The sequence below is a fragment of the Arvicola amphibius genome, chromosome 5 (assembly GCF_903992535.2).
Source record: "Arvicola amphibius chromosome 5, mArvAmp1.2, whole genome shotgun sequence".
In the NCBI taxonomy this organism is placed as follows: Eukaryota; Metazoa; Chordata; class Mammalia; order Rodentia; family Cricetidae; genus Arvicola; species Arvicola amphibius.
This window is the reverse complement of record NC_052051.1, coordinates 44,858,013-44,880,591: the sequence shown is the minus strand read 5'-3', so window position 1 is coordinate 44,880,591 and position 22,579 is coordinate 44,858,013. Positions and strand designations below refer to the sequence as shown.

The following is a 22,579-nucleotide window of genomic DNA, read 5'->3' as shown; positions in this document are numbered from 1 at the left end:
TGGAATTCCTCTGCCTTCTCTAGTACCAAAGAGGATGGCCTCTTATACTTATTGATTTAAAGGATTATTTCTACACTTTACAAGAAAAAGATTGAGAAAAATTTACTTTCACAGTGCCTACTTATATTAATTCTCAACCTACTAGGAGAAACTAGTGGATTATCCTCCCACAGGATATGCTCAATAGTCCCACCCTGTGCCAATACTTTGTAAATCAGCCATTGGAAATAATATGCAAGCAATTTCCTAAGTCTATAATTTATCATTACATGGATGACACTTTGTTATCTGACTCAAATGCAGATACTTTAGAAAGAATGTTTGAAGAAGTAATGGGGATTACAAATTGCTCCTGAAAAAAATAAAGAGGAGATTCTGTAAATTATCTAAGTTACAAAATAGGTTTACAGAAAATAACACAAAAGGCACAAATTAGGAGAGACTGTGAACTCTTAATGACTTTTCAAAGATTGTTAGGAGATATTTCCAGTCTATGACCAGCTGTTGGGATAACACCTGACCTAATAGTTCATGTAAACAAAATCTTAGATGGTGACAAAGACTTAAATAGTCCTAGAGAATTAACAGCTGAAGTGGAAAAAGCATTGATGGTCATTGAAGAGAAATTACAGAAGGTACATGTAGACAGAGTAAATCAAAATTTTAACCATATTCTAGTCATATTGCCTTCCAGAATTTACTCTATAGGAATTTTAATGCAGAGGGAAGATATTATCTTAGAATGGATCTTTTTACTACATAAATCAAGTAAAAAAATTCAAAACTTATGTGGGAAAAGTCTCTGAATTAATTATAAAAGGAAAATTGAGACTTCATCAATTAGCAGGTATAGACCCAGCAGAGATTATAGTTCCTTTTACTGTTGATGAAATTTAAAAATTATGGGAAGACAATGAACCTTGGCAAAGAGATTGTGATAATTTTGAAGGAGAAATTAATAGCAATTATCCCCAAAATGATAGAATTAACTAAAGAGAACTTCTTGGATTCTCCCCTGAATTGTATGTGATGCACCAATAACTGAAGCCCATACATTTTTATACAGATGCAAGTAAATCAGGAAAGGCAGGTTACAAATCAGAAGAATTAAGTAAGGTGGAACAAGGCCCTCATAATTCTGTCCAAAAGGCAGAATTATATGCTATTCTCATGGTACTAAGAGATTTTAAAGAACCTCTCAATATAGTTACTGATTCAAAAGATGCAGAAAGAGTTGTCTTGCATATTGAAACTGCTAAATTTATAGCATATAATACAGAATTGACTTCATTATTCATACAGGTTCAAGATATAATCAGGAATAGGCTTTGCCCCATATACATAACACACATCCAATCCCATATGGGTCTTCCAGGTCCTCTAGCACAAGGTAATGCAGAAATTCATTGATTATTGATTGGAAGTGTGCTGAAGGCCTCAGAATTTCATAAGAAACATCATTTCAATAACAAAGAAAGAGTTTCCTATTACATGGCAACAAACTACGGAGATTATAAAGAGATTGCCATTGCCAGCAAGGAGTAACCCGAAAGTACTCAAACGAATGAAATCTGGCAGATGGATGTGTTCCACTTTACAGAATTTGGAAAATTAAAATATGTACACCACACCATTGATACTTATTCAGGTTTTCAATGGGCAACTGCCTTGAGCTCAGAAAAGGCCGATTCAGTAATCATGCATTTATTAGAAGTTATGGCCATCATGTATATACCTGCAGAAATAAAGACAGACAATGGTCCAGCATATGTGTCTAAGAAAATGAAACAGTTTTTTGCTTATTATAATATAAAGCATATTAAAGGTATACCAAACAATCCTACAGGTCAGGTAGTTATAGAAGGATCAAACTGAACTATAAAGGATATACTAAACAAATAGAAAGTGATGGAAAATACCCCCAGAAATCGATTGCATAATGCTTTATTAACCTTGAATTTTCTTAATGCTAATGAGAAAGGAACAACAGCAGCAGAGAGACATTGAATAATAGAAAAATCTCTAAATTAAATCAGCCAGTATATTTCAAGGATGTGCTGACCTCACAATGGATACCAGGAGATGTGCTACATTGGGGAAGGAATTTTGCTCTTGTTTCCACAGGAGAAGAAAAGCTATGGATACCATCAAAATTGATAAAGATTCAGTTTGAAAAAGAGAAACCTCTTGAGAAAGAGAAATAATGGCTCATCCATAAAGGTGACAATCATACAGGCGGTAAGGAAACCTCATAAGGGTTGAGGCAGGGTTCTGTTCTTGTCCTTGCAGGAAAATGCTCATCTTAAGAGTGGTGAGACCTTGGACATCTAGATGCCTAAAGATAAGAAGCTAGCTATCCAGAAGGAATCAACAAGCAAAGAGAAATCTGCCTTATGATGCTGTATTATTTTCATGGTAAAATTAGATTGTTTGGAAATGTATACATCTCTACCTAAAAATAAGAGCTGTCTTTGGAGTTGGAAAGTGGTTCTCCTTCTCTAAATCCAAGCACGTTGTTAAAATAAAAAATTCAGAATTTCTGTCTCATGTCAGGAGCCATCTGGTATGGGACAGAAAGAAGATAGATAGGAAATATTTTACTTTTCTCCATGCCCATTTATATCATATATTTCATTGAATATGTGTCTATATGAATAATGTTTAGGTTTTCCATAATGAATAGTAGATTTCCCTGAAGCAACCGTTGAATCTTCCAGGAAGAACATGGGGCCCCATATCAATGACTCCACCTGGTTGATATGACGTCATGATGCTTATAGAGCTACTATGAGACTGTTTTGGGGGTACCAGCTGTGGAAATGGTGAACCTTCTTACAACGTTCTGGCCAGAACTCTAAATAAGAACTTCAAAACAAACAAACAAACAAACAAACAAACAAACAAAAAGACCCTACCAACTACTCAGAGACCATTTGTAATTATACAAAACAGCAATTCTGAAACTTAACCATCATTTTACTTTTACAGGATCCCATTTTAAAAAGTCACCCCCATGACAGCAGGAAGCAATTCTAGAAAGCAACATCCCATCTCCCAACAAAACTTGTCCTCACAGTTAGAGACATACCATTTAAGGAATAATTATCACTCACATGGGGTTGGGGGTTGGGGTGAAAATTATGTAGGCCTAGAGATCTCAAAAAAAGAAAGATTAAATAGGATAACAGGTAATTTAGTGTGAACTTATTCACACTAATAATGATAATAATAGTGAATAATAGAGTGAATACTTATGAGCTATTATTTGTGGACAATTTACACTGGTATTGCTTCTTCTATATTATACAAGTTTAAATTATATTTGTTATTCCTTCTTATAATATTTGTATACCTATGCAAAGTTATTTTGTCAAATTGTATACATGCATGTTTCTACCTCTGTTTAAGACATTTTGCATATTGATACACTTTAGGATATATTTATCATATTGCATTACATATTTCTACTTCTGATTAAGATATTTCTACATTGTTTACATTTTGATGTCATTGTCCTTTTTACTGCACAGTTTAAATATTGTTTAATATTCTGATATGAAGTCTTAATCTTTAAGTTATATAAGCAGTAAGTACTAAAGTTCAATAATCATTCGTGTTTTTATACTTTTAGTCAGACCAATTAGGTTCTTTAGTTACATAGAGATTGTGTTCAGCATAGATAGTTTACTTTCAACCACTTCAAAGATCTGTAGAACATGGCACTTAAATAACTTAGGATTCTGTTGATATGAGACAGCAGCCAAACAATCGTGTCTTATCTGACACTTTGTCATATAACTCTTCTACATGTCCTTTCTAGGACTTATTACAACTAAATACTAGTGATTGTATTACTAATCCTAACAGACATTTTTAAAATTTTTGAAATTTATAAAATATTAATTATATTTCTGGAATCCCCGACTAGCCGCAGGATCAAGTTATTATAAAACACCATCAAATACTTTATTGACAAATTTTAAAAGTAAAAAGGGAAGTATATACTCTCACCTATATCCACTCATACTGTACTATGCTTGGTTATGCTAACTTTAAATTAATTTTTTTCCTTTTGGGTGGTAACACATGCCTTTAATCCCAGCACTTTGGTGGCAGAGGCAGGTGGATCCCAGTGAGTTCACAGCCAGTTTGGTCTACAAAATGAGTTCCAGGACAGCTAGGAATGTTACACATCTGTAAACCCTGTCTTGAAAAACAAACAAAATAAACCCAAACCTTCTTTTTTCACCTTAAAGGATAATGCTTTTTCTGCAGTCCCAAAGCATCCTTCCCTAGAACAGACACATAAAGTATATGCTAAATGAAAAGATCTAAAAACTAATCAATGGAAGAAACTGATGTTATCATCGGGGCAAGGTTATACTTACGCCTTTCCAGAAAATGAGCAAAGTCCCAGGTGGCCCCTGACCACCAGACCAATGAAACATGAAGGTAGATGACAAACCAGCCCACAAAGAGAAGATGTCCCAAGAGGGAATGCAAGCTGATAACTGGGGGAGGCAGCAAGATTCTAACTCAGTGGTTCTCAAGTTGTGGGTCGTGACCCCCGTGGGAAACCCTTATCTCAATAAATATTTACATTATGATTCATAACAGCAGCAAAATACAGTTATAAAGTAGCAACAAAATAACTTTATGGTTGGGGGTTACCACAAAATGAGGATCTATCTGTCTTAAAGAATCACAGCATTAGGCCGGGCGGTGGTGGCGCACGCCTTTAATCCCAGCACTCGGGAGGCAGAGGCAGGCGGATCTCTGTGAGTTCGAGACCAGCCTGGTCTACAAGAGCTAGTTCCAGGTAAAGAACCACTGTTCTAACTCATCAAGCTGAGACTTTGGGGAAACAGCAAGGCTACAATACTACTGACCCAAAATGATGTTGTTATGCTTACTGACCGTATTACATGTTAACTCTCAGCCTGTCAACGCAGTACTGTAAATGCCTTTTGTGAGGGCATGGGATTAAAAAGCACATCTGTTATGGGATACAGCATGGTATGGTTTGCCAAGGATTGTTATTATCCTTTAGGACCATTTGTCTGGACAAAAGAAGGTATATAAATATTTAGTCACATGAGTGGGAGATATTTTGATAATCTAACTGATCAGTCCAAATGCAATAATATGGAAGTACTCTCAACAGTTCTGATAGCCGGGTGATGGTGGCACATGCCTTTAATCCCAGCACTTGGGAGGCAGGAGCAGGTGGATCTCTGTGAGTTTGATGCCAGCATGGTCTACAAAGCGAGTTCCAGGACAGGCTAGTTGTGATAGTGAAAACTATAGCTGTATAAAAATGGAGAAGGGAATACCTGATGGATTGACTACTAAAGTTGACATTATTGTATCTAGAATAATACTGTTTCCAGTGATTTAGAAGAAAAACCTCTCTCTTCATTTGGCACATGGCAGTCAACAAGAATGATCATTTTGTATCAGAGATGGCCTGTCTATTCTTAGGCTCTTCAAACAAAATTTATATGGCTCAAGAGTAATTTACAAATGCTGTGTACAAATAACAGGGACAATATAAAACCCTTCACACCCATATTTATTGTGCTTCCTCTGATACGCCTGTCAATGGTGTTTTTCTACCATTGTTTATGTTTTAAACCTACTTATATGTTCCCTGATCACAATTATACATCTAAGCATACCTTTCCCTCTGGTAAATAACTACCTTCGGGATGGACCATTTTTACTATTTATTTATTATTTGTGGTAATGCTGCCTATATTGCCTTCCTGCAGGTTATAAAGGTTTTTGTGGGACAGGCCATATTGCACCGATTTTGCTCAGCAGATTTTTGCAACCAATCAATAGAAATAAGAGAGCACTTCCCGAGAACAGGGATGATTATTCGCATCCATTGGATCCTGTAATGGTTGCAGTCACATCGGCTTTTTTTATTGCCTCTCCCAGGAATAGTTACTGGAATACAACAGAGGTCTCAAAAATGGCCTATTTGACTATAATTATTACTACTAATATTACAACAAAGATATCAGAAATCAACCAAGAGACAGAAGAATTGAAGACCATGGTTTTATAACATAGAGCTACCATAGATTATTTGTTGCTTCAGCATAATCTTGATCGTCAACAATTTTCCGACGTGTATTGCTTTACTGTGTCACATTTTCCCATACTATTGATAAACAAATTAATTATTTGCATAAAGAGATAGACAAAATCTCTTAAGTGACCTTTGAATAGTCATCATGGTTAAGATGGATTTCCTTTGTCCTCTGTTCGTTATTCTGATAATTCTCTTATGCCTGCCACATCAATTCGACTAGCCATGGTGACAATGCATTCAACCATGGCCTCAATTATAGCTGCTAGTTTTCTTCTAAAAATTAAAAATGGGGAGGTATAGAAACACAGCTCACAGAAAGCATTAGAAAATCTAGAATTGTTAAACACGCAAGGCATTTTTCTTCAAGGGAAGGAAATAGCTGCTTGCTTGCCCAGAAGACTGGAGCTTAAGGGTTTGTTGTGATAATTGTCATATGGAAACCTTTCCCAATGTTTTACTGTGCTTAACCCTGTAAAGAAAAGAACCTGCTTGGTCAGACTCCAGAAGTTTTTGACCCAGCACCAGCTAAAGTGATGCTGAGCCAAGTTTATTCTTAGCCTCATATAGATTGAGATGCCTGCAGGGACCCCAACAGGTTATTGGCTACTACAATCCTATTTTCATTTCAGAAAGAGTCCTCTTCAAAGTTTGTATCCCCCGATTAACTTCCATCCTCAAGTCCTGGATGTTCTCCATCATTTCCATCAGCCTCATGTTTGTGTTTTCTTGGACATCACTCAGTGTTTATTCCCTTCAGCTCTGTCTCTGTAATCTAATTGAACCGTTCCTTTGGGTCTTCTTTAAACTTTTGGATTCTTTAAGGAGGTTCATGATTGTTCTCTTTAAATTCTGTGTGCTAAGGTTCATATATGCATTCTCCTTGGCAAACATTTCTACAGGATTTGTAGGGTTTGGAGAGGAGATACTGGCTTGATTCTTCATACTGTTTGTATTTCTACAATGAGATCTGAGCATGTAGACTTCTTTTGTTAGTGCTGTGTCTGGCTAGACCCTCAACCAGCTTATACAGGATCTGGCTGGGTGGGGTGGTTGGATGTTTAAAGTTAACAAACAAGCATTAAATCACAAGAAATGGTCAAAGCCACAAGGATAAACAGAACAGGCAGGAAGACAAGACAAGAAATATAAAGAATAAATATTTTAAACTTGGCTCTGGTGGTACACACCTATGATCTCAGCATTCAAGGAGCTGAGGCAGGAGAATCATGAATTTGAGGCCAGTTATGTATTCTTATACATTGACCAGGTGGGGCTACGCAGTGAGTTATAGGTAACAAAAACCAATAAATACGTAAATAGTCAAATATTTTTGATGTTTTTTCTGACACAGGAAAACAATAGAAAAGTATTCCTAACTGAAAAAATGGCAAAATCATGATTGCCTGATTCCAGAGTTCTTGAACTCTGAATAAAAGTGGAAGCTTGTACAATGGAATTTACCCAGGTCACACACTCCAGAGGAATGAAATTCCAGGCCACGGTCTATTTAATTAATGCACAATAACTGAGGTGACAGTTTTATGGCTCTATAAAGTTACAGTTTAGCTCTAGAAATTAAAGACCCTATAATTTTATAGTCTTATGGTATAGTGAGAGGACAGGGTTTTATTGTCCCATAGATGTTTAGCTAGTCTTGAGTCACACCTAGAAAATGCCCTTGGAATTCCTTCCATTAACCCCAGTGAGCACTTGTTTGCACGGCCCTGAGCTCAGTTTGTTTTCTCAGCTCAAACCAACCAGCGTTTTTTTTTTTTGGCCCTGATTGCTCCTTCCTGTAAGAGTTACACATATTTTGATAAATATTCATAATCTCACCTGATAATTTTGATTTATCTTTAGAAATTTTTAGTAAATTAATTAAAAACAATTTTTATTTTATGTGCATGGATGTTTTGCCTTCCTGTAAGTCTCTTTGCCACTTGCATACCTGGTGACCTTGGAGGCTAGAAGAGGATGTCCAATCCCTTGGAACTTAAGTTACAAACAGTTGTGAGCCACAGTGGGAATCCTGGGAGTAGAATTTCTGAAAAGTGGTTCTTAACCAATATGTGATTTTCCTAGCCACCAGAACTCTGGTTCTAGCATGAATTTCAATTTTCTGAGTTTTACCAAAGTGATGAGGGTAAGTCAATAAAAGGGAAACCATGGGGTTTGTGCCATGAGGGTATTCTAGAAAGGCTCATAAATACTACATAGCTGTGCTGTCGGAGATACAGCCTGGCTAGGCAACTGGAAGACATCGTTGAACTGTTTGGTTCTCCTCAACCCGGGCAGAAAACTAGAGTTTTCTCTCCAAGGAGATTTGACCCCCAAACTCTAGGCTTAGAGAGCAGGGCTGCTGTAGTAGATACCAAGAAACTGAGTGAATTTACATTTTGAACAGAAACCTTGGTATTAGATCTCAGCTCAGAGTTCAGAAAATGCATCCTTATCTAGTACCGACTCCCTTCTACTTATAACCCCTCTCATCAGGCAAAAGTTACGAGGAGACTTATTTAGAAAAATTGATCAAGAGAGATGCAGAAACTAACATTTCTAGGTTGTGAGATGGCTCACTGATAAAGGTATTTTCCAGCAACTCTGATGACCTGAGGTTGATGCCTGGGAACAACATAGCAGAAGAGTAGAACCGACTGCCGCGAGCTGTCCTCTTGGTGCCCACAGGCACACAGGGCACCTGTGCCTTGCACTCCCACAGAATTTTTTTTAAAGTAGAAACCAATATTTGGAGGTAGTCCTCCCAACAAATTGCCTCTTCCTTATCCACCTCACAAGAACACAGTCAATAAACTCCACCCAGAGATACAAAGCTCCAGCTCACAGGCACATGAGCAGAGGTTATCAAACGGCTGAGCAAGGCTGGCAACAGGAAAATCAGAGACCCAAGCAAACATAATGTAGTAGTTTGGATAAAAATGGCTCCACGGGCTCACAGGGACTGGCACTGTCGGGAGATGTGTCCTTGTTGGAGTAGGTGAGGTCTTGGAGGAAGTGTGTGTCACTGGGAGTGGTCTTTGAGGTTTCAGAAGCTCAAGCAAGGCCTACTGTCTCAATGTCTCTTTCTTTGGCCTGGGGATCTAGATGTAGATCTCAGCTGCTACTTCAACACCATGTCTGCCTGTGTGCCTCCATGACCCCTGCCATGGCAATAATAGACTAAATCTCTGAACTGTAAACCAGCCCGAATTAAATATATTTCTTTATAAGTGTTGCCATGGTCACAGTGTCTCTTCATAGCAATAAAACCCTAATACATGATAAAGGAAACCAGGGGAATAAACAATGATGAAAAAAAGAAAAAAAGGAGCCTGCTGTGGAATAATCCTTTTGTACACTGTAAACTGTGAATATGTATTTCTCTCATTGGTTAATAAGAACGTTGATTGGCCTAAAGCAAGGCAGGATAAAATTAGGTGGGCCAATCAAACTCAGGATACTGGGATGAAAAAGGGCAGAGGGAGTGAGTGGCCAGCAAATGCAGACAGAGCAAGATGGGCACGCTGTGCTGAGAGAAGTTACCAAACCATGTGACAAAGCATAGATAAGAAAAATGGGTTGATTTAAATGTTAGGTAGTAATAAGCCTGAGCTATTGAATGAGCATTTGTAATTAATATTAAGCCTCTGAGTGAGAATAGCTGTGGGCTCCTGGAGCCTTTTTAAAATCTCTGTAATTATTTCCTACAGAGATTATAGACAATTTTGCATCTATGAAACAAGAGCAGAATTGTGATACTTTGTTTGTGATCTAACAAATAAAGCTTGCCTGAAGATCAGAATGTGGAGCTAAGTCACTAGTTAGCCATAGAGGCCAAGTAGTGGTGGCACACACCTTTAATCCCAGCACTTGGGAGGCAGAGGCAGGTGGGTCTTTGTGAGTTCAAGGTCACCCTTGGCTACCTGAGATTGAATCTGTCTAAATGAGAAACAGAGCCAGGTGTGATGGCTCACACCTTTAATCCCAGTACTTGGAAGTCACACAGCTTTAATCCCAGCACTAGGGAGTTGGAGACAGGCAGAGACGTGGCTGGGTGGAGAGAGGAATATAAGGCAGGAGGAGACAGGCGTGTGTTACATTTAGTCTGTGGATTCGTGGAGACAGGATCTTGCCCCCTTTAATCGGTAGAGGTAAAAGGTCTCTCTAGTGGCTGGCTCCTTTACTTCTCTGATCTTTCAGCATTTACCCCAATATCTGACTCTGGGTTTTTATGATAAAGACCAATTAGAATTCGCGCTACACAAAATGGCATGTGTATGGGAGATACAGTCATAGATATGTTTCTAGAAATTTTGGGAACCACCAACTGGGATGCTGCCACATTACCAGGGAAATCAGGGGTCCCCACTTGGTATTCTTGGTCTCACTTATATAGGAACTTAAAAGGGGTCTCAGAAGGAACCTTGAGGACAATTTTATTAGAGTTTAAAAGAAAAACCCCAGGGCAGGCAAACTGTAAATCTGAAACTGCTTGGAGAGGAGGACAGTGGAGACAAGAGGAGGAAACTGGTCCCTCTGTAAAGCAGCCTCGTGATAGTAGGTGTGAGGACAGCAACAGAGAAAAGGAACGAGAATGCCCAGGGCTGGGAAGCCATACCCAGGCTAAATCCAGCACTCAAAGAAAAGGAGAAAGTTACAGTAGGCAGGTTTAGTCCAGTGCACGGCAGTCGCTCTGTGAACAACTGCACTGTGGGCAGGGTTTCTGTAACTCTTCTGTTTTGGGTAGCTTAGAATGTTAGGTCACCACCCAAGGTCAGAGGTAAATTCCATTCTTTTGACCAGGAGGAAATAGCTTTCCCTTAATGGGCCTCAAAAGAGCCCTGATCAAAGTTACTGTAACATCTCCCAATCTGACCAGGTAACCCTAACATCATTTAAGAGATGAGCTGGAATTTGGAAATAAAAACAATGTCTTCCCATGATGAAAATTTAGAGGTCTAGCTCTAAAGCTGTTCACCAGCAGGGAATAGTGTCTGGGATGGAGTTTCTGCTGCACCCCAACACAAGCCTTCAGGCACTGTGGTCATTCAGGAGGAGGTAAGGACCGGTGCTTCCTTCTGGCTTTCTTGACTGGAAAAAAAACCAGTAACATTCCTGATGACTGCTTTATGCTTTCAGGGTCCAGTTCCCATTTCCTGTTGTCATCATATATAGATGTGCTACAGATTTAGATATTGGCGTAAATACAAATACAGCTAGATAGAGATAGAAGCTAGGTGTGAGGGTAGAAGCATTTGACTGAGGTCAGATGATCTTACTGCCATCTTAACTGAAAGCCAAGTCATGTGACCAAGTCCCACCATCTTTATTGAGGTATTCCCTAAGTAAGATGCTGCAGGTCCCCAAGTGGCTGCAGTGGGCAGTAGGTCCTGAGACCACGCTAAAGGTCCCCAAAGTGGCAGCAGGCAGCGGGTCCCGAGAGCAGCCAGTCCCAGGCAGGGGCTGCGCAGTTCCCCAAGTGGCTGCAGTGGGCCAAGAGGGGCAGCAAGTCCCAGGCAGGGAGCCACATGGTGGGTGGGAGACCTCAACTGGGCAGCCGGTCCCACAAGGAGAGACAGATGGGTGGGCACGCCACAAGACCACACCGCAGGTCTCCGAAGGCAGCTGGTCCAAGGTAGGGAGCCATGCAGCAGGCAAGAGACAGATGGATAGGCACACCATGCAGAGTGAGGTTGGATATTTATTTAGTGAGTTATGGAGGGGAAAGGGGAGAAGAGCAGGGGGGGTGGAGACAGAGAGAGAAACAGAAACAGAAGGGGGGGATAGAAGTTGCCTTTTTGAGAAGGAGACAGAAAAGAAAGGGACTCAGCTGGAAGCTAAAGATCAGCTTGCCTTGGTGGATGGGGGAGGGAGTGGGTGTGACGTCTCTTAAAGAGACAGAGCAGGCCATTACAGTGGTAGTGCATGTCTTTAATCCCAGTACTTTGGATTTAGAGGCAGGCAGATCTCTGAGTTTGAGGCCAGCCTGGTCTACAGAGTGAGTTTCAGGATGGCCAAGACTGATTCACAGAGAAACCCTGTCTTAAAAGAAAAAAAACCCAAAAATAAATAAATAAAATAAAAATAAACCAAACCAAAACAAAGAAAGAAAAAAAGAAACAAAGTAAAAAGAAAGAAAACCCATTAAACACACTTGGGATTTCTATGACCTTGGCCTTTGGCCAGATGCATTGATTGAAATAATTACTGTTTATACAAATGAGACATAAACTGCTATAACTGAAAATGGTATAAATAAACGTTAATTGCCTTGTGTCTGAAATAACTATGTTCTGTCGAAACAAATTTTGCAAGGTCACTCTGACTCTTGATTAACACTGATGTAATTGTGGTTTTGCCTTTAAAAATGCTGTGCCACTGAGCTTGGACATTAAGGCAGCTTCTGAGGCATCGTCTGGCTTGGTCACGGACAAAAATTTGTGATTTAGTCGTCACTAATTGCTCTTAATTGTCCTAATCACTGTGATGGTCTGTGTTTCTCACATGGATTATTTGGTTCTTGGAGGCCCCAGGCAGTTTACCCCACCTTGGGACTTAGTTTCAGTCAAGACCTCCATAGCCAGTGTCCCCTGAAAACATGCCAGCGCTTCATGGCTCTCGCTTAGCCCTGACTGGTCGGGAATGAATACCGCGTTCCCAGACACCAAAATAAATACAGTCCTTCTAACACCAGGAGGTTAGGCTTGTGTACCAGTTCTGGTTAAAGTAGATAGGCCATGTGAGGATCCGTCTTGGGGAATCCTCTTTAGGGTAAAGGGAGACAGTCTCTTTGAGGAAACTTATGAAAGTCTGGGAAGGAAACACATGAAGAGTCTTCCCTTCTCTGCTCTTTATTGGAATGCCAATAAAGGAGGACCCGGTTTTCTGATTCTACCTATCATGAATATATGAGAGATTATGTTTTTCTCTCTTTTTTTTTTAAAATGGTGTTTTGCCTGAACATATGTTTCTTTGAGAGTGTCAGATCTTGGAGCTACAGACAGTTGTTAGCTGCCATGTGGATTCTGGGAATTGAACTCAGGACCTCTGGAAGAGCAGTCAATGCCCTTAACCCCTGTGCCATCTCTCCAGTCTGAGAGACTATGTTTTGATTGGACAGCTGGCCAAATTGTTGTATGAATGACAGGATGCATCCTGGACAGGTTCTGCCTGGAGAGTATTATTTCTATAATTGGTGTGTCTATCTTGTTTTGTCTTCTTTGCCTGTCTGTCTTGAGGTCAGGAGGGCTGGTCTGTTCTTTAAGCTCATGTTGACTTAGTGGCAACTGGAAGCCAACCTGAGACGTATTTTACTCTTTAGGGCAAAGTCCACAGTCCTTGTCACCTATTCTGTTAGGGTTTCTACTGCTGTGAAGAGACACCATGACCATGACAACTCTTATAAAGGAAAAACATTTAATTGAGGTGGCTTACATTTTCAGAGGTTTAGTCCATTATCATCATGGTACAACGTGGTAGTATGCAGGTAGACATGGTGCTGGAAAAGTAGCTGGGAGTCCTACACCTTGGCTTGCAGTAGGAAGTGCTCTGTCTTACTGGGTGTGGCTTGAGCATATATGAGACCTCAAATCCTGCCTCCACAGTGACACTTCCTCCAACAAGGCCACACCCACTCCAGCAAGGCCACACCTCCTAATAGCGTGATTCCCTTTAGGGGCCATTTTCTTTTGAACCACCACAGTGTTATAAAGGGAAAACTAGAACATAGTGATTCAGTGAGCAGGAGAATGGAAGGCAGGATAAAGGAGGGAGTATAGGGAAAGATAACTAACTTTAAAGGTCTTTTGATTTTTATGATTAAATCTTTGATTTTTTTTTTAATGAAGGGTCAAGTACTGGATAACGGTCAGTTAGTTGAGTAGGACCCAATCATTAGATCTACTTGGAGAATGATGGGGTGATGTCTACAGCCTGTGAGTAATGTGGTCAACCATGAATTTCAATCATACCAGTGATGGTAGATCCAGCAGAACTAGTAAAATTTTGTCAGAGTCCAGTTATGGGGAGCCATTGGGATTAGCTCTAGAGTGTAACTATCAGTATTTTTTGTCCTGCTGGTCCCCTTGGACTGGTTTCTCTCCACCCATCAGATCCTGCTCACTAGTTCCTGCAGCCACTTATGAAATAGCCACTGTGAGGTTTATTATTAGTTACAATTGCCTGGCCAATGTCTTAGATTGGGGGATTTTGTTCCATTAAACCACAATAGCCTAGAAGGAATCCATAGGTTCCTATCTTCTGTGTAAACAAAAGCAGAACCTCTTTTCCAAAGTAACATATCCTTAGACTGAAATTTTGATTTGTATTTAAATTTTTAAAGGTCAAGATACCTTTAAAATATATATGTTGGTTTAGCTTAGCAAACCTCAGAATCAAATGTTTTTCAGCAGTTAACTCATTAACAGAAAAATTTAAAGAAAACACAATAGTATACATAATCCAGACTCTGTATATTTTCCATCTTTATGTGGCTTTTTAATTTTATATTATTTTACTGTCTCTTAGAGACCTTCCCTTATTTTAAAAAGTATTTATTTCTTTTTATAACTGTCTATACTCCTTTTCCCCTCTCTCTCAAGCCTACATACATTTTAAAAACACACTGTGACTCATTTAGAGGTCTTTTATGTCTGAATCTTTCCTATTGTGTATCTGAAATTCCTTTTATGACCTTAAAAAAATCTGGTTATTATTTTTTTTAAATAGTAAGCAGCTTGGTTGTTGAGGCCCTGAATGCTGGCTCTGCCTCTCTTGGCCTTTTAACATGTGCCCCAACCTGTGGATAAGTCAACAGAGACCCTAGAGGGGGAGTGAGAATGAAAAGGGACAAGAGATGGAACAAGACAGGGTTCTGATCAAGTCCTGTTTATTAAAGGGAATAATCAAGGTGAATATAGGGTAAGGGAAATGAGAAAGTTCTTCATGTGTATGTGAGTAACTAGCTAACTTACTAGGCAACCTAACCATGGTCTAATGGTCAGGCAGAAAGTCCCTAATTGCAATATGCAGAAAAGTCAGAATGTTCAGAACACAGGAACAATGGAGCAATAACTCCTTACAGAGTTAGTATTTGACAGATCAGAACAGCAGGAGAAGCCAAGCGCAACAGGGTGGACGAAACTGATCCAGGGAGCAGTAAGTCTCCCACAAACATGGTGGAGGTATGTTCATTTCCAGCTCTGGGACTTCTGGGTGGGATCCGAGCTCACCACCTCAACTCTGGGAAGCAGTGTGCAACACATAAACCCTTCTTGTCTGAGTAAAAGCTAAATCTGCCATGCGGCATGCTGCGTGGCCTGGAAATGTCTCTGTGTATGGTGGTGGGAATCAGCCATGCTCTCCTGTCTGTGAACGTCTAGCAGACCAGATCTGCCTGCCTTCCTGTGTAGGAAGTGCTCTCAGTTACTTTTCTCCTGACCCCGAGCAGGTGTACAAGCACCCAGACTCGAAGTGGGTGGTGGGCCACACGGGTTAGCCCCAAATATTTGGGGGCCAAATGACACTGTCAGTATTCTCCATTCCGCTGGTCCTCTTGGACTGGTTTCTCTCCACCCACCAGGTCCTGCTCACTAGTTCCTGCAGCCATTTATGAAATAACCACTCTGAGGCTTTATTATCAGTTGCAATTTTCTGGCCAATGTCTTAGGCCTTCTTCTTCTTCTTCTTCTTCTTCTTCTTCTTCTTCTTCTTCTTCTTCTTCTTCTTCTTCTTCTTCTTCTTCTTCTTCTTCCTCCTCCTCCTCCTCCTCCTCCTCTTCCTCCTCCTCCTCCTCTTCCTCCTCCTCCTCTTCCTCCTCCTCCTCTTCCTCCTTCTCCTCCTTCCCCTCCTCCTCTTCCTTCTCCTCCTTCTCCTCCTCCCTCTCATCCTCCTTCTCCTCCTTCCCCTCCTTCCCCTTCCTTTTCTCCTTCTTCTTCCTCTTCTCCTCCTCCCCCCCTCCTCCTTCTGCTCCTCCTCCTTCACCTCTTCCCCCTCTTCTTCTTTTTGGTTTTTCAAGACAGGATTTCTTTGTGTAAGAGTCCTAGCTGTCCTGGAACTAGCTCTTGTAGATTAGGCCAGCCTTGATCTCATAGGAAAAGGAACTGCTTGAGCCTGGAGATGTCCTGTTTTGCAATTGCATTGTAAATTTAACCCATTTTACTCAAGCATTCAAATTTCCATAACTTGGTTTTATCTTAATATACCTAATTTGAGTATGATTTTACATAAAAAATATCTTTTAGCCGGGCGGTGGTGGCGCACGCCTTTAATCCCAGCACTCGGGAGGCAGAGGCAGGCGGATCTCTGTGAGTTCAAGACCAGCCTGGTCTACAAGAGCTAGTTCCAGGACAGGCTCCAAAGCTACAGAGAAACCTTGTCTCGAAAAACCAAAAAAAAAAAAAATCTTTTAAGTTTACTTTAAACTTATTTTGAGTTACTTCCTTTAGGCGTAAATTTGACAACATAAACAAACACTTCCCTTTGTTTAAACAGTTTACAATAAGTCAATAACAGATAAAAACAAAACCATGAAAGCTTAAAGCAAACTCACAAAAGGTCTAAGAAAGTTATACTAAGTTAGTGAAAAATAGGACTTAAGGATGGTCTGTTGATGACTAAGATTTAAAACTTCTGTTGGGCAGTGGTGGCGCATGCTTTTAATCTCAGCACTTGGGAGGCAGAGGTAGGGGTAGGTGGATCTCTGTGAGTTTGAGGCCAACCTGATCTACAGAGTGAGTTCTAGGACAGGCTCCAAAGCTACTCAGAGAAATCCTGTCTTGATAAACCAAAACCAAAACAACAATAACAAGATCCACCTACCTCGCCTCCTGAGGTGAATTTCTTTACATTGGAGATAGACATGTTTTCCCCCCGGAGTCCATGTCAATACCTTAAAAGACTAGCTACACCAGGGTCTTCTGTCTTCCCGTAGGTCAAAGCCATCATTGTATTGTATATCTTAAAAGCAGAAACTAAAATGGAATTTTGGCAGCCCTTGAGCTATTAGAGTGCTCTTGGGAACATATAAAGAAGTGAGGGACAGAACTGGCAAAGCCAAGGGACCACCTGTGTCCAGCAACAGGTGGTGCCACAGCTCTGTGTCATCTGCAGCACTTTGAGGGATTGTTGACATCCACATGGGAATTTCAGGATGAGCCAGTATGAAGCAGAGTTCACTGAAAAAAGAAAGGCGTTTAGGAAAAGAGTTAGGCACCCCTGAGGGTTGGGAGCAGTGAACTCCCAGATCCTGAATTTCTTGTAAACCACTTGATTTCCTCTGCTCTGAGACAGCCTGCAAAGCTGCTTTGAGCATGAGACCCTCAAGAGTTCCTGATGGCAGGAGAGTGGTTTCTGGTGGGTTTGGCTGGGGCATGGCTATCAGTTAAGGATCCCTATATAAGCTGCCCCTGGACACAATAAAGGGGGCATTCTTAGGGCATTCTGGCATCAAGGATGACCCGTGTCTCTCTTTGTCTGTGAGTCTTTGTGTGTTTCAATCTCCAGCTCTTTGCCCAGCTCACAAACTCTATGGCAGCGCACAGAGCACAGATGGGCATGGTGCGCTACACCTGAGAGCATGGATGTGGGTACTCAGAGAAGTCTCCCCAGGAGCGGGTGTACCATTTTAGTGGTGCTTGAGATAGATCGTAAAGATGCTAAGTAAGAAACTGTTGGGATGATAGGGCAGCATTGGCGGTTCCTTGGATGGGTTTATAGTCTGAGCAAGAGTCATTAAGGTTCCACAAGGAATGGCTTTTCCTTTATTAATCTAAGTGGACAGAGTGACTTCTCACTGGGGAATCATATCATTTCTGCAACACCAACAAGGCCACAAATGTTCTTAACTGTGTCGGAACTCTTTCTGAGTTGGCAAGAGGCTTCATCCAGGCTTGAGAGGGAGGGCTACTTTTAAAATTTATTTAGTTTTATAATTGGTACACAAAGCAATGGGTTTCATTATGGCACTTTTTATTTATTTATCTATCTACCTATCATTTATCGATCGATTGATTGATTGATTGAGACAAGGTTTCTCTGTGTAGACCTGGCTGTTCTGAAACTCATTCTACAGACCCAGAGAGTCACTTGCTTTTGCCTTCCGAGTGCTTGGATTAAAGGCATGTGCCACCATCGCCCATCCTCTTCATTTATAAACAATTTTTGTTGACCTCTTTTTCTACACCCTCCCTCCAGGAGGTTTCTACTTTCATATCACATGAATTCTATTGCTTATTCTCACCTCCAGTGATTTTTTTAATTGTTATTTTCCATTCCTAAGACATCTTCCACTTTTCTCATGGTCTCCTTTCTAATTAGTTTCATGACCTATAAATTCCATGTGTGCACAAACATAAAAATTAAAATCTATGGCATGTATATCATAGAGACTTATGGTGATTTCTTTTCTGAGTTTGGATTATTTAATATAATAATTTCAAAATCCATCAGTTTTCTTGAAGAAATTATGGCATTGTTTCCCTCTGTGGCTGAATAAAATTCTATTATGTATACTTACCTGGCAGGGGAGAACCCATGTTCATGAATGATGTGGGAGTCCCTTCTGTATGCTTTCAATGCTTTATTACCAATGGTAATAGCTTATTAGAGTAAAGCCAGGAGGGAAATCCGAACAGAGATATAGAAAGAAAGTAGGTGGAGTCAAGGAGATGCCAAGGAAAAAGTTGCCAGTCACCAGCCAGAACCTTACCAGTAGGCCACACCTTTGAGGTGATTCACAGATGAATAGAAATGGGTTAATTTAAGATGTAGAGTTATCTAGAAATATGCATAAGTTATTGGTCAAATAGTGTTGTAATTAATATAGTTTCTATGTGATTATTTCAGGCCTGGTCGGCCAGGAAACAAACAAGCAATCTCCTACACATGAAGGTGGTTTTCTCATGGGAGGCTCCCCCATTGCACTCCAGATGTGATAGGCCCCATGACTTCCTCAAATGGGAAACTTGAATACATAATTTGTGGTAGTGGAAGACTGAGTTCATACTATCCCCTGAATTTTTTTGGGCAGGGGATTTCTGAGACAGGGCTTCTCTGTAGCTTTAGAGCCTGTCCTGGACTCGCTCTGTAGACCAGGCTGGCCTTGAACTCACAGAGATCCACCTGCCTCTGCCTCCCAGGTGCTGGTGATGTGCAACACCACCCAGCGGGGGGAAAAAAATTAAATTCTGTTGTGTATACATACCACGTTTTCATTTTCCGCTCATCTCTTAATGAACATCTAAACTGGTTCCATTTCCTTCATATTGTGAATAGTCCTACAATAAACATGGATATGCACAAGCATTTCTATGGTAGAATTTAGAGAGTGTCCTCTCTCTCTCTCTCTCTCTCTCTCTCTCTTGGTTTTTCGAGACAGGGTTTCTCTGTAGGAGAGTCATCTCTTTTACTTTATAATCTAATTTAAAAATTTTTTCTTAATGACTCATGTATTATTCTACTCTCACTAAGGAGATCAACATGAAAAAAATTTTCTCTAATTTTCTTTTATTGAAAATATTTTTTAACCTTTACACTAGTGGCTAGACTTACATTTACTCATCCATTCATTTTTAAAATCTAATAAAGTAAAATATAATAACACAAAACCATTGAAGTTGGACAAGACAAACCAATAGAAGGAAAAGAGCCCAAGAGAAGGCACAAGTATTAGAGACCACTCATTTGCAAACTCAGTAATCCAATAATAACACTAAACTGAAAGCTATAACTAATAAGCACAGAGGAGCTGGTGCACACCTGTACATGATCTTGGCATGCTGCTTCAGTCTCTGTGAGTTCTTATGAGTTTTGCTCATGTTGATTTAGAGGGCCTTGTTTTCTTGGTGTCCTCCATCCCCTATGGCTCTTACATTCTTTCCACCTCCTCTCCCACAGGGTTTCCTGAGCTCTGCGGGGAGGGATTTGATGGAGACACCCCATTTAGGACTGAGTGTTCCAAGGTCTCTTTCTTTGTTCCATAATGTTTAGTATTTTGATTATTATGTGCCAAGGGACTTCCTTTTCTGGTCCAGTCTGTTTGGTGTTCTGTATGCTTTTTGTACCTTGATAGACATCTCCTTCTTTAGATTAAGAAAATTCTATAATTTCTTCTGAAAATATTGTTGACAATATTTTCTGTGCCTTTGACCTGTGTTTTCTCTTCTTCCTCTATTCCTACTATTCTTAGATCCCAGATTTCATGGGTATTTTGTTCCTGGAGTTCTTTAGATTTAATATATTTTGACCAATGTATTCATTTCTTTTATTGTCTGACATTCTCTCTTCCATCTCTTGTATTCTTCCTCTGTAGTTCCCGTTCCAAGTTCCTAAAGTTTTCATTTCCAGATTTCCCTCAGTTTTGGTTTTCTTTATTGATTCTATTTCCACTTTCAGATCTTGAAATGTTCCATTCATTTCCTTCCACTGTTTGTGTTCTTATAGATTTCTTTAAGTGATTTATTCATTTCCTCTGCAAGGATGTATTAGGGTTCTCTAGGGTCACAGAATTTATGGAACGAATCTCTCTCTCTCTCTCCTCTCTCTCTCTCTCTCTCTCTCTCTCTCTCTCTCTCTCTCTCTCTCTTTCTCTCTCTCCACACACACACACACCTGCGCACACATGATTTTATTGGAATGATTTACAGGCTAATCCTATAATGACTATCTGTGAATGGAAAAACCTGAGGATCTAGTAGTTGTCCAGACCAGATGGTCTTCTGTATATGATAGAATCGCAAATAGGCCCCAAAGCCAGTGAAGGATTGGATGTACTAGCAAGGTGAGGGCAAGCAGGCAAAAAGAATAAGAGCTCCTTTCTTTCACGTCCTTATATAGGCTTCCAACACAAGGTGTGGCCCAGATTAAAAGTGTGTCTTCCTTCCTCAAAGGTCTGGACTAGAAGTGGACTCACCTACTTCAAACCAAGCAGACAATAGGTGTGCCCTCCATTTCTGAATTGTAGTTTATTCCAGATATAGTCAAGTTGACAACCAAGAATAGTCATCATAAAGGCCCTTTATTATACTCATAAAGGCAGTCTTAAGGACTTTTATTTGTGCTTCAAATATGTTTGCACATTCAGGACCTTCTATGATAGGGCTGCTGGACTCAGACACATCCCAGACATATTGTCCTGTTTCTGGCATCCAGGCTTTTGGGAAGACTGCAAATCTAGGTGCTGCTATCTGTTTTCATCTTTGTTGGGTGGGTGTTTTGCCCCTTGGTTTCCTCTCATTTGTAGGAAAGTATAGTGGCTGTGTATGGTTGCTTGTAGGAAAATCTTTTGGAATCTTGAGAGGGGTAGCCACTTGGAGGTTCCAGGTAAATGTGTTCCTAGGACCTGAGACTTAGAAATGGGGATGGGCTGTGGGCAGTGGAGGGGCTTTGTAAGAGCGAGGGGACAGGGTTTCCCTTCAGGATCTGTTGAGTCAGTTCCCCAGGAATGGGAGCAGAGAGTGAGGAGAAGGTACAGCTAAGGCTATAGAGCTACAGAGCTGGGGGTGAGACTGGAGGGTGGATTTGGAGGAATGTAGGGAGATGTAAGGAATGGCCTGTGGATTCTCAGTGAGTGCCTGCTTCTTCTCTGGCCAGAGTGATTCGGGTATATGCTCATGAGCAGTAGACCCGTGGTAGTTCTATCTTTAGTTTCTTAAGAGATCACCAGGGTGATTTCCACACAGGTTGCACCAATTTACACTCCTACCAGCAGTGTGTTTTCTGTCATTTTTTTCTTAAAAAAATATGTACATAGAAAATAAAAAACTGAGTAGTTCTGATCTCTGAAGTCCAAGGGTCTATTTGTTAAACTGTGTGAGCCAAGTGCCTGTTATCTACCGGGCCTGACAGTTAGAAAAGTAGTCCCTGTCAAGGGCTGGGAATTCTGATACCCTATGTTTGAGAGCTCTAATACCTGCCCCTGTAGGGCTCAGGGTGCTTTTAGCCCATGTCTGCATGAGAACTGTAATAGCAGAAGGCACCATCTGCTACTCCTAGCTGCTATCCGCTTCCTCCTGCGGGAAGGTAGGGACTGTAATAGCTGCCAGGTGCTGGGACCACCAGGCGCTCAAAGCCCAGACAGTAAACCTCCCACCTAAGGGCCTGGAACAGTAAATCTCTGGCTTCTGAGGCTTGGAGAAATGGGCCTCCGGCTCTCACACTTGTAGCTGTAAGCATCAGGGTCTGACAATACATCCCCTAGAATGTGACACTCAAGGGTCCATGAGGCACAGCACTGTAAGAGGTTCTCCTTGCAACTCATAATTTTTACCTGGTCAGAGCAAAAGGGCCCAAACCAGGCTGAAGATTCTTAGAAACTGTACAATTTGTAAAGGACAGACGGAAGTGAACCTGAATCGGGCCATGGCCATGTCTTGTTTGCAAATGGCCACTAACTTTCTGTTGTATTTATTTTTTTGTTTGTTTGTTCATGAGACAGGATCTCTCTAGTAGGTGGTGCTGTCTTCAATACTGAGTTTTATGGTCATC

General features: G+C 40.6%; 1 pseudogene; it reads left to right on the top strand.

Annotated features, from left to right (window-relative positions):
- Positions 1-18,955: 18,955 nt before the first annotated feature.
- LOC119815993 lies at positions 18,956-19,109 on the top strand (annotated as a pseudogene).
- Positions 19,110-22,579: the final 3,470 nt, after the last annotated feature.